The 11,997-nt window shown below is 38.8% G+C and overlaps 1 long non-coding RNA gene across 1 annotated transcript; it reads left to right on the top strand.

Annotated features, from left to right (window-relative positions):
- The first annotated feature begins 633 nt into the window (after positions 1 to 633).
- On the top strand, positions 634 to 11,199 carry LOC124169421. The gene is made up of 3 exons (XR_006867125.1): positions 634 to 780; positions 5,360 to 5,446; positions 10,927 to 11,199. It is a non-coding gene; the product is annotated as an uncharacterized LOC124169421 (long non-coding RNA).
- The last annotated feature ends 798 nt before the right edge of the window (positions 11,200 to 11,997 follow it).

Raw genomic sequence — 11,997 nt, 5'->3', positions numbered from 1 at the left:
TTCATAAAGAAGAGCAAAGTCCATTTTTATTGAAATACACATCGATATAAATATACTTTTGATGCTAATGTTTAAAAAAAAAATTTGCGAATTTAGCAAAAATGGCTGGATTTTTCGGTAGGGCATAGAAATTAGCGCCCGGCACTCTAAGTGTTAAGACGTATTTGTAAGTGATTTGAAATTATTCCAACAATATTCCTTAACGTGGAAAATTTCCTTTCCTTATAAAAATTATACGCTCACGGGGACTTTTAAAGAGCTTCAAGAGAAATCTATAGCCTTCTTATCACTACCCACAGGCACAGCAGCCGGATAAAGGTTTATAAAATATTTCTTAGAAATAACGTATTCGTAAAGGGTGACGTTTCTTCACAATAGAGGCTTGAGAATTACCGGAAGTATTATTAGCTGCGTTAGAAAATAATAACAATGCTATCACAACTTGAGTCACCTCCATACAACTCAGTTCTGAATTCTCCAGATAGCAACATCCTGAGCAATAGTTTTTAAAATTAACGGCAAACATCACATTTCGTAGGAATCTGCTACCATAACAATTTTCACCACCGGAAGATATGGAAAAGGCTACGTCATTCACAAGCAATGCCATCTGGGACGAGTTAGAGTACATAAACGCCCCGCATCCTAATGCGAGATTCATTCTTTGTCTTCAACTTGTAACGAATAGACGAGACGCGATGGCTACTAATCCGGTGAGGAAGAGACGGACATTCATCATGAATATACCCGGCGGTGGATACGTCAATGTGGAAATACCAGGTAATTACTTATCTCATATATATCTCAGCTATTAATGAAAGTGAAAAAACTTTGTGAATGTCCACAGTATTTGTTCAAGTACGACGCGTTTCAGCGAATCATCGCTATCATCAGGTACAAATGCATGGTTTACGTCAAGAAGTCTTATATATGTACATGCGGAAAGGGTATGGTTATGAGTTGGTGGAAGTAGGAAAAGAAAGACACTAAATCCCAGGTAGCCGCTCATCTCATCAACGAGGGCCATTCGTGCAATTTCAACCCAAAATTATTGGCCTTCGAGAATTAAGGACGTCGGCTCGACGCACTTGAGCATTGGAAGATCACCAGAAGGAGGAAACGCAAAGTAAATCTCATGAACGACATTGAGTTCCTTAGTCATTCCCCGCTGTTAGCCCTTCCCCCGCTAAAACCTTCAACCGAACCCCAGTTCCTTACGTATCCCAACCGCCTCCCCACTCCATTCCCCCATCCTTTACCCCCCAACCCCTCTCCCACTTCCACCAACTCATAACCATACCCCCCTCCTTTCCGCATGTACATATATAAGACTTCTTGACGTAAACCATGCATTTGTACCTGATGATAGCGATGATTCGCTGAAACGCGTCGTACTTGAATAAATACTGTGGACATTCACAAATTTTTTTCACTTTCATTTATAACTGCAATTTGTTCCACAACATCTCGCCAAACACCGTTGAATACATCTCAGCTATCAAATTTGGTGAAATGTTCTTGCACCCTGTTCCTAACGATTAACGATATCTAACGATTTGATCGTTGGATCATTCTTCCTGATAGAATGATTCTCCGAAGTGGTTAGAACATTAATAGCTTTGCTTGGTTTCGCTTCTAGTAGGGCCCTCTTCGCTTCTATAGCGTTGAGGTGTTTTCCCAGTCCCATTCCTTCCGCTCCTATCCTTTCCCAGAGGCGTCGTCGGGCTCCTATCGCGGCGGCGCCCCTTTCCTTTTCCCTTCCCCTCCAGCCCCTCCCCGGGTGATCGGGCGTATAAGCCACGGGCTTGTTATCCGGCCCCGGTGCGTTGTATCCCTGAAGGGTTCGCCCTGAACCCTCATACTCTTTGCACCGGGGGATAGGAGATTAGAAGGGTCTTCCTGAGGTAGTTTTTGAATCCTTTCCGCGAAATCCTGAGTCCTTTTATGAGAAAGTTAAATAAGGTTGAATTGTAAGCGACTTTTCATTTTGTATGTTTCACTATGTTCGGGTTAAAGTTTATATCGTATAACTTGTTTATGAGTTTCTCCCAGTGGCGGATACAGATGGAGGGCGCAGGGGGCGCCCGCCCCCCCCCTTGCGGGTCCGCCCGTATTGCCGAACATTGCAAAACCACAATTGTAAATTTTTTATATCATAAGATGGCATTGTCTTTTACATGTTTATAATCACTTTAAATAAAATTTTCATATACTTTGCTTGTGACTTGATCATCTTTTATTACGATAAAAGTAAAGACAACTCAAGATATGTTGCGCCCTCCCCTTGAGTTTTTTTTGTATCCGCCACTGGTTCTCCATATATTTGTTTTTTCCTCATTTCAAAGTCTTTTTAGAAATTTGAGTAAACTTGCAACCACTCTATATTACCAACCGACCGAATGGTAGACTTGTAAATTTAATTTAACAATAATAATACCCACCTCTTTTTAATGATTAATTTCTAGCGTAAAATATCCGAATATTTATGCTTCTCGTTACAGTGGCGCAGCGAGAGGGGGGTTTTGGGGGTCAAACCCCCCCACCCCCAGAGCTCAGAGAAATTTTAAGTTTAATCCGTTTTACTTATTTGGATCTGTATTACTTATAGAATAGTGTATGGATTAATCAAATATCCATCAGAAGGCCGTAAAACTCGCCATTTTGAACCATTTCTCTTAAATTTTTTCTAAAGGAGGGCCCTCGCAACTCCTGCTTACCCTGGCAGGTATGCAATACCCCTACACCCCTTTATTTGTATTATTTGTGCCTAAACCCCCCCCCCCCCCCAGCCTTAATTCTTTGCTGCGCCCCTGTCTCGTTAAATACCCATCATTACCTTCCTCTTGATTGTCTTTGAAAACTTATATAAATAACAAAAGCTACTACTTTTTACTGAACTATACTATACTTCGCAAAAGGTGGGCTACTACTTAGGTGTGACTACGATACATAGGCGCCGACTCCATGGGGCCTGAGGGGGCTCGAGCCCCCTCAATAATTTGTTTGGGGGGGCGGAGCCCCCCCAATAATTCAAGAAATTAATTAAGTTATATTATGCAGTGGCACCGACTCCATGGGGCCTGAAGGGTCCCGAGCCCCCTCAAAAATTCGTTATGGGTGTGAGGAAATAATGTATCAGGCTTGTCGATTTTCCCCGGAGTGTTCAGATATCGAGATTCGAGTTATCAGTGTTCTAATGTTGATCATATGACTCTTCTAAAATGCTTAAAAAACTTAAAACTCACTACTTATAAAATTTCCCAGGGCAAGATCCCCGGTTAGGGCCCCCCCAATATTTTTTGTAAGTCTGCTACGATATGGTAATGTGACTATGACTAATGATGAGGAAGGTGTAGATTTCTCTTGCTGCTCTTTTTAAGTCCCCGTGAGCAAATAACTTGCAATGAAATATTCAACGTTAAGAATTGGTATATTCATAGGCGGATTTAAGGGTGACACTTGTGCTCCCACCCCCTCCCCAGAAGCTTAAAAAATAAACGAGATTATAAATACAAATATTAATAAATTTAATATTTTAGTATAAAAGCTTTTAATATTTACATATTATTAACTTTTATATTAAAATTAAGAGTGCATTTCGTAGAGTCATTGTTGCATGTAGTTTTAAATCCCAAATATGAGAAGACCGTTTGCCTGCCAGATCCTTGTGCCCCTCCCAGAAAAAATCCTGGATTCGCCCTTGGGTATATTGCTTTAATAATGTCAAATCTTTAATGAAGTATAGCACACCTCAGTAAAAAGTAGTAGCAATTTGAAAAAAAAACACACATGAATGGAAAGATTGCTCTATTTTACATTAATTCGTTGAATAGAAAATATTTTAATAAATTGTAGTTAATATTCTCACATTCACATTTTAAAAAGGGACCCGATTAGTTATACTCCACGGCGGAAGGTGGTAGCTTTGGTTAGGTAAGCATCTTCGTGGATAATAATTCATACTTATTCAACGGTACTCTAGTAAATAACAAAAATTACACAAATATCCGATAAATGTGTAAGTGAAAACGTGGGTCGCAACGGACCAACGAGTGATTCTACCAAAAAAAAAATTGCCGTTTTGGTAATGTGCATTGCCGGGAGGCAATTTTCGTCTTTTTGGTTTATTTTAAGTGAGAGAAACAATATAAACATTCCCTTCCATGAAAAGTTAAGAAATATTTTTTACATAAAGCATGCCTAACTTCGGTATTTTTTTTCTTTTCTACACCGCGGCAATTGAAATCCACCTTTCGGCCGCAGAAAAAATCAAAGAATGGCTAAGGTTTAATTTTGAAAAGCTATTTGTAATGCAAAGATGTCGTCCTCTCTATAGTGTTAAATATATCAGTGTTAAATTCCTTGGGGTGCATGTCGATTCCGTGTTAAAGTGGGATGTGCATACCACTAATCTATGTAAAAAACTGAATTCTGTAATTTATATGGTATCTATTTTGAAACATACCGTTAGCATAAAAATTTTAAAAACCCTTTACTACGGACTATTTTACCCACGTATATCTTATGGAATAGTCTTGTGGGGATCAACAACGTATTTAAATAGTGTTTTTGTCATCCAAAAAAAGTTTGTTAGAACAATCTGTAAAGTACACTATAGAGCTCACTGCAGACCACTGTTTCTGAGATTAAATCTATTAACAGTACCTTCTATTTATATTTATCACTCTGTAATTTATGTTAAATAGCACATATCAGATTTTGTAAAGAATAATGAAATCCATTCCTGCGACACTAGGCTAAAATATGATACGCATGTGATGTCATCCTGCTCCACTAAACATCTAAGGAGTCCGAGAAACATGTGCATAAAACTTTATAACAAATTACCATAAGATATAAAACAAGAGGACAGATACAATGTGTTTGCGAGAAAGTTATTCAACTTCCTTGTCACGTGGTGTTTTTACAGTGTGAAAGAATATCTTATGCGATTTTGTGATTTCCTCTCTCTTTCTTTTGACGTGTCCTATGCACTTACTGCTCTATACCTTTATTTTGTACAGTGTCTTTTGGACTAATAAATTATTCTATTCTATAAAAATACAATAAAATGCACCCATAAAATATTTTGCCCGCGGCGAGATGAAGAAGACATGCCATTTTTTTTCAACAGAAACTGTGCTTTATAAAAACTGTTCTCAAGGATAATTCTTTCAACTTCAATCCTAATTCATATTCAGCATTCCTAAGGAGAATTAATAAATGGCGAGGGATTATTTTACATCCAGCTACCCAACCCAAATTCGTAATGAATTTTCAAAGGGTCAATTTCAGGGAAATAGATGTCACTGAAATCATCAAAATTTGATAACCTGCATATATCTTCATTTTCCCACAGATCACTATACCTCTCACCAGGTGATGGACCTGATTATGGACATCAAAAACATCATCTTTAATTAGCTTGGGCTACAAAGGCATCAAGGTATGTATCCCTGAAAACTAAAAGAGGGTTATTAAGCAATAAGCTATACTGGAGTCAAGTATGGCTGTAAGTTATAGCTAGAGGTACCAAATTCTTCAGAATGGCAATTTTAAACAATTTTTTCCCACTGGAACCATACGGATACCTACATCCTAACATTCTGAACATGTGAGGCATTTGAAGAAAACCCACATTCCTTTATGTTCTAAAATTGTCACTAATATGTTGTTGAAACATGCAATAACCTAATCCACTAATTAGTTTATTTGTTAAGCCGGTCGAAATAAGCCCGATGATGGAAAGAGACGTGTGCGAAACCGAAATTCAATACGGACGCCTACATTCTGTTAATTACATGCACGAATCCTAAAAGTAAGTAGGAAATGGCATTTTAAAGATTGTTTAAACTTTTCTTCACACAAAAATATGCTTGATCTGAATATTCATCCTATCTATCAAGATCACTCGTAGAAATTGTAAAAATTAGACTCTGGCCTCATAACTACATAGTTTAAATAATATAAAGTTTATCTATAAAGCTAGGGTTCATTTGGAAGAAAAAAATTGGTGTATCACCAAAATATTTCACTAGATTATTAAAGATGCCCATAGGAGCACCTAAATATCTGCACGATCGCAAGCAGAGAGTTTTCTAGGGCAGAAATCGGTTTACAATCGGAAGTACAGTTTAAGTCAATAATATTCATATCTATAGTAGTAATAAAACATAAAAACTATGTATACATTGTATTTATCACATATCCATGTAGTCTATATCACAATTATGTAAAGAAAAATCATGTAACTGAACTCAGAGATTTCACTTTTCATTCAAAATTTGGAGATGATTGGGTAACAATTGAAACACGTGTAGTAATCTGTTATTAAATTGTGGGCAATAAGAAATCTTTGTTAATCTTTATTGATTAAGATTGTGAACCTTTTCCCCTCCCCTATAAATACAACCAACTTTTTACTGCATTCCTTAAGAAGTTTTTCTGACTACAGTTGTGTGCGGATGATAACTAAATGTTTGCTTGAGTACATACTGATATATATGGCCTCCCCAAGCAGCAATCAATATCCCAACAATATTGTCCGCGCTTATATTTGATATCCATACAATATCCATGTTAATCCCATTAACGTTGAAAGGATATCAATTAAGTATCCAGAGGACCCACCAAACAAAGTTGCACGGAAGTCCAACAGTGGACATTGAGGTTCACATCACAACGTCTATTAGATATCTTCACAACATCTATTAAGTAGATAATGGGTGAACTTATTATGGTTTTAAGTAGAGATGGGTCGAATAGCAGATTTCTCGAATTCGAATATCGAATTCGAATATTAAATCATTGCTCGAATATTCGAATACCTCGAATACTAAATGATGAATGCTGGAATGTTTGACTCGGTTGCCTATGCAGCAGGCAACACAAGATTTTGGGGAGTAATTTTGATTTACTTTAAATGATTCGAACAGGAATTTAGCTGATTAATGAATATTTTAATTTTATGGAAACAATTGGGCATATAATTAATTCAACTAACATCGCTTTACCCCCACTTCTGCTGCCAAGTGCTAGCTGACAATCTGAGGCATTTTCCAAAATACAAGCTCTTTTCCACCGGATTTTCTTCAATTATTTTCAGTCCATCTTTGGGAGTTCTCACGAGATAAGAAGATGAATTGGAATTGCTATCAGGGAGAAACCAAATATTCTGTGAAAATATCCCTTTGTCTGGGACTGTAACAATAAAGATGCACCACTCATTAATTGTAACTTGATATATGCTTTCGGAAAAAAATACTGCATCAACTTCCGAGAAGCTCAGTTGCGAGGGTATTGAGTTTCGCCAGAATGCTAAATCTCCGTCGTATTTTGACATTTATTTCTTTGCGTAAAATGCTTAAATAAACTCAGAAATACGTCGTGTTTGGTCTTATTCTTTTTGAAATTACGCGCACATTACTAATATTTCAATTCAATAAAGGTGTAACATCAATTGACGAAAGTCATTCTTAGACACCTTTTGTGCTAATAGATGACTCATGCAGCGGTTGACCTCCACAGAAATGGAGAATTTCGAAGCTGGTAGGAAAAAAAAGGTCAGTGGGGGAGAAAAGGGAGGGCCGGAAACACGTTTCTATTGTTCTCGAGTAACCCGGTATTTTTTCGAAGCTAAGGTCTTCGTAATATGATCCCTGCGCGAGCTGTCACCTTTTTTTTTATTTCGAAGAAGAGGAAATCCTCAGAGGGGGGGATAGTGCTGAATGGAGAGGGATACCGGATCTTGGGAAATGCGCTAATGTAAGTATCCCACGGTACTCACACATCAGTTGACCTCCAGAAATGGGGAACTTCGAAGCAGGTAGCCAGAAAAAGGTCAGTGGGTGAGAAAAAGGGGGAGGGCGTGAAACACGTTTTTATTGTTCTCGTAACTCGATATTTTTTTCGAAGCAGGGGTCTTCGTAATGCGATCCCTGCGCGAGCTGGGACCTTTTGTTTGATTTCGGAGAGGAGGAAAGCGGAAAGCGTCAGAGTGGGTGAGGCGAGTGCTGAATGGAGGTGGATAGCGGATCGTGGGAAATGCCCTAAGGTTGCTATCCCACGGCACTGAGGTTCTCCTGGTGGGGGGAAACGGGGATTTTCGGATTTTTACACCCGACCATTTTCGGTTCCCCTCGTCGAACTCTTTTCACCGCTAAAATCCACGAATTTGATGTAATTCGTCAACTTGCGTAAAACGGCGCTGCGAGCACTAAATGACTACAGTTCTCTACATTTTTCCGAGTCAACTACCAACGACGTGCGTGCGACAGTGTATGACGCGAAATTCAAAGTATTCGAGGTATTCGAGGCGGTACTTTTCGCATAACTATTCGAAACCTCGAATATCGAATACTTTCTAATATTCGAGGTATTCGAGTATTCGCGGATACTATTCGCACATCTCTAGTTTTAAGGTTTCTGGAAAGCCCCATGCATACAAATTAAAAATTTGTGCTCTTCAATTCTATACAGAACATATGCTACCCACGGATACTTTTTGGTATAAAAATTGAATGGGTGACATGCCAAGGGGTACAAGTGATTTCTATTTTCTATACGGAGTTACGCACAGAAAGTAGGTATAGAGAAAAAATGAGATCAATTACATATTTGAGAGTGTAATTGATTTTCCACTCGATGTCAGCACAGGACAGAGACACCCCTTCATCACCAGATCATATCCCTTGGCAACCTAGTTTTTGTGTATTTCTTCTAATAATTAACTTTACCTAACTCTGTTGAGAAAAAAATCACTTGTACCCCTTGGCTTCTCACCTCCTCATTTGTTTTAATATTACAAATGCAACAACTTGGATATCTATGCAACGTTATTTTTACAACTAGTTGTAGATGTTACACATAGGATGCCTATGAAACATAGTCATACTATCCAGGGGCGGATCCAGGATTTTTTTCTGGGAGGGGCACAAGCAAGGCCGTATCCAGGATTTTGTTCTGGGTGGGGCACAAGGATACCTCGTAATACAAAACGAATGCAATGATAATGGGACCGTATTAAATATCATGCATATTTTTGAGTGTCTGGGGGGGGCACGTGCCCCCGTGCCCTCCCCCTGGATCCGCCTATGATACTATCCATCGTGTAATAACAACATATTCAGGATGTATCAACCTCATTTAGATATTCAATAAATATCGCCATCTACTTGGGTCACAGTTCCCTCAAATGCAACACAGCATTCCACTCTCTCCAGGGTCAGAAAATCCTACGGCATGCGTTCTGAAAGTATGCAATTATTTTTTTTTTAAAGAAACTTATGGAACATACTTGTACAAACACTTTAAATTCTTCAAATTACATCTCTTGGGGTTCTACATATTTTTCCTAGCATATTGGCCATAACCGAAACGTGCTCTGGAGGGCTTCTTTGGGGACCTCTCGCAAGATTCTAGTCACGACTGATTTTCTCTCTTCTAAGGACAAAATATTGGTTCATTTTAGGGCTGCCTTAATCTGAGGTATTAGAAAGTCTGCTGGGTTGACTTCAGGACTCTAGGGGGTTGGTGCAGCGTTTGAACCTCGAGTGTTGCCAGGAACTCGCGGACTTGTAGAGCGTTGTGGCAAGGCACTCAGTGGCGGCTTACCCATAAGGACTCTCGGACGCCTCCCCTCCCAAAGATTCGAAAAAGGAAAAAAAATCCATTCAATTATAATTATACATCTAATTAACCAAAGTGTTTTTTTCAATCACATACATCGAAAATGTAGAAAACGCACACAAAAATAGCACGAGAAATGCGCATTTGTAGCTGTGGGGCACAGGCCAGAACGTCCCAATCCATTGCCATGCAGTTATATGAAGAGCGGTAGTGGTGGGGGCTGCTGGTGCTATGACGCGTATAAGCTTGTGCCTTATGAAAGTCTTAGGATGCTGTCCGAGCATGCACAGAGCGACGAATCTAGTGAGATGACATAGCCACTACGGCTGGTGGCATTATAATCTGGTGTCTACTTGGTGCTGCAGTGTCGCAGAATACCTTGTTTTGGTTTAAATACTATTATATTTAAATTATATTATTTTAAATTAGACAAATTTAATACCTAGATAGCCTTAAAAACTCACTTAAGTCCACAAAATATTAAAAAATGTTGAACCCCCTGTGAAGTGTGCCCCCCCCCTAGCATTTGACTCACGAGCCGCCACTGAAGGTACTTTGTCGTGATGGAGTAGCCAAGTAGCAAGATGTCTTTTCTTGTCCTGATGACCCTTTTTCAGAGTATTGCCAGCACTTACATGTGATATGCAGAATTAACTGTCTTTCCTGAAGAAATAAATTCCTAATAGACCACTCCTCCATAGTGTCTAAAAAGACAATGAGTACAGATTATAGTTTTGATTTGCTCATTCTTGCCATTTTGGGGATTTACCTCTTCCAGACCCTTGTTATAGGCCTTTAACCACCTCAAAACTTGTGAGTAGGACAGAGCAGAGTCCCCAAAAGCCTCGTGAATCATTTTGTTTGTCTCCTCAAGAGATTTTTTCAGTGTAGCATAGAACTTCAACTTTGCACAAATGTTAATTCCATTTTTTTGTGACACGGTCAGCACACACAGGTTTACAATATCTGACGTCCTGCCTCTTTTACAGCTTGGAGAGCATTGAAACTGGTCTTGTTGTAAAGCTTAGTGTTGACCCCACCAACTCCAATTAGTTTGATTCCACTCTGACTAATACAAGCGGCGCAGGATATTCAATTGCATTACTTTCAGAACGCACCCTGTGAATTTTAACATTTGATGAAAGGCACAGAAGTGGAACGCTCTGTTGAAAATGCATACTTGTGTTAAATATTACACATTTTAGATATTTTTTAAATCAACAATGGAAATTATTTAATGATTCTATTTTCATTCTTTACAGATTATTGGACCCAGTCAACAAAATGATACATCTGAAGGAGAGCTGCCATTTCCCAAATTCACCCAGGATGCCCAACACCTCACTATCTTGGGGATAACTTATGAATTTATGACATTTAATTCATATACCAAATGAGATGGCACTTTCTCCTCTGAATGTTAAATTAAAACATTACATGTTTTATTCATAGTGTTGTGGATCCCCCAATTAAAAACTTAAAAAATACTTTTGTCTCATTTAAAAATGTTTTCTACGTAATATACATCCTTCATCCTTTCCTGCCAAACAATGGGTATAGCCGACGAGCAGTGGCGTAGCCAAGGGAGGGGTCTGGGCGGTCCGTACCCTCCCGAAATATAAAAACACAATCATTTTCCTTCATAAAAGAAAACAAAATATCAAAAAATCATGAATTTAAAAAATATTTCTTTAACAAATGACGTTTTTCCGATTATGAAAAGTATTAAAACTAGTTTGAAACCCATTACTTAGAATCCTGTTTTTCAAAAATTCCCCTGGTTTTGGACTCACCAGAACGAAATTCCTGGCTACACTACTGCCAACGAGTATTTTCATACACAGATGAATTTAAGTCAGGTATAACCATCGAGGATTTTTCAACTCAAACGACCGCACATCAGCTATAGCAGACTTGGGGGATGGGAAGTGACTGTTGAGGAAGCAATTGTCGGAAGCATTCAAGCCTGGTTTGACACCCAGCTTAGCGAGACCTTAGGGCCACTCCTCGGCAATTGAGCCCAACCCTCCCACTCATTTATGATCATCCTCCCTGCCTTGAGAAGAAATACATATCTATGAAAAGGCTAGCGGATAGAAGAGAATGGAGAGCTGCATCAAACCAATCTTAGAAATATTGACTAATGATGATGATGGTTTCCTGACTCCTGAAGTATGTATTTCACGCTTTTAGATTTTTAAATGACGATATCTATTTTTCGCGATTAAATGAAAAGTGAAAATTTTCTAGCTCGCGAAAATGGGACGCGTAAGTATGAATGTCGGAAAATCTCTCCGTGTGACGTATATCTCGTTCCCGCTGCCGCCTTGTGAGGTGACCTTGAAGCGAGTTGAGCACTGATACGACGCA

The sequence above is a fragment of the Ischnura elegans genome, chromosome 12, assembly GCF_921293095.1.
Source record: "Ischnura elegans chromosome 12, ioIscEleg1.1, whole genome shotgun sequence".
In the NCBI taxonomy this organism is placed as follows: Eukaryota; Metazoa; Arthropoda; class Insecta; order Odonata; family Coenagrionidae; genus Ischnura; species Ischnura elegans.
This window is presented reverse-complemented; position numbering and strand designations above follow the sequence as displayed.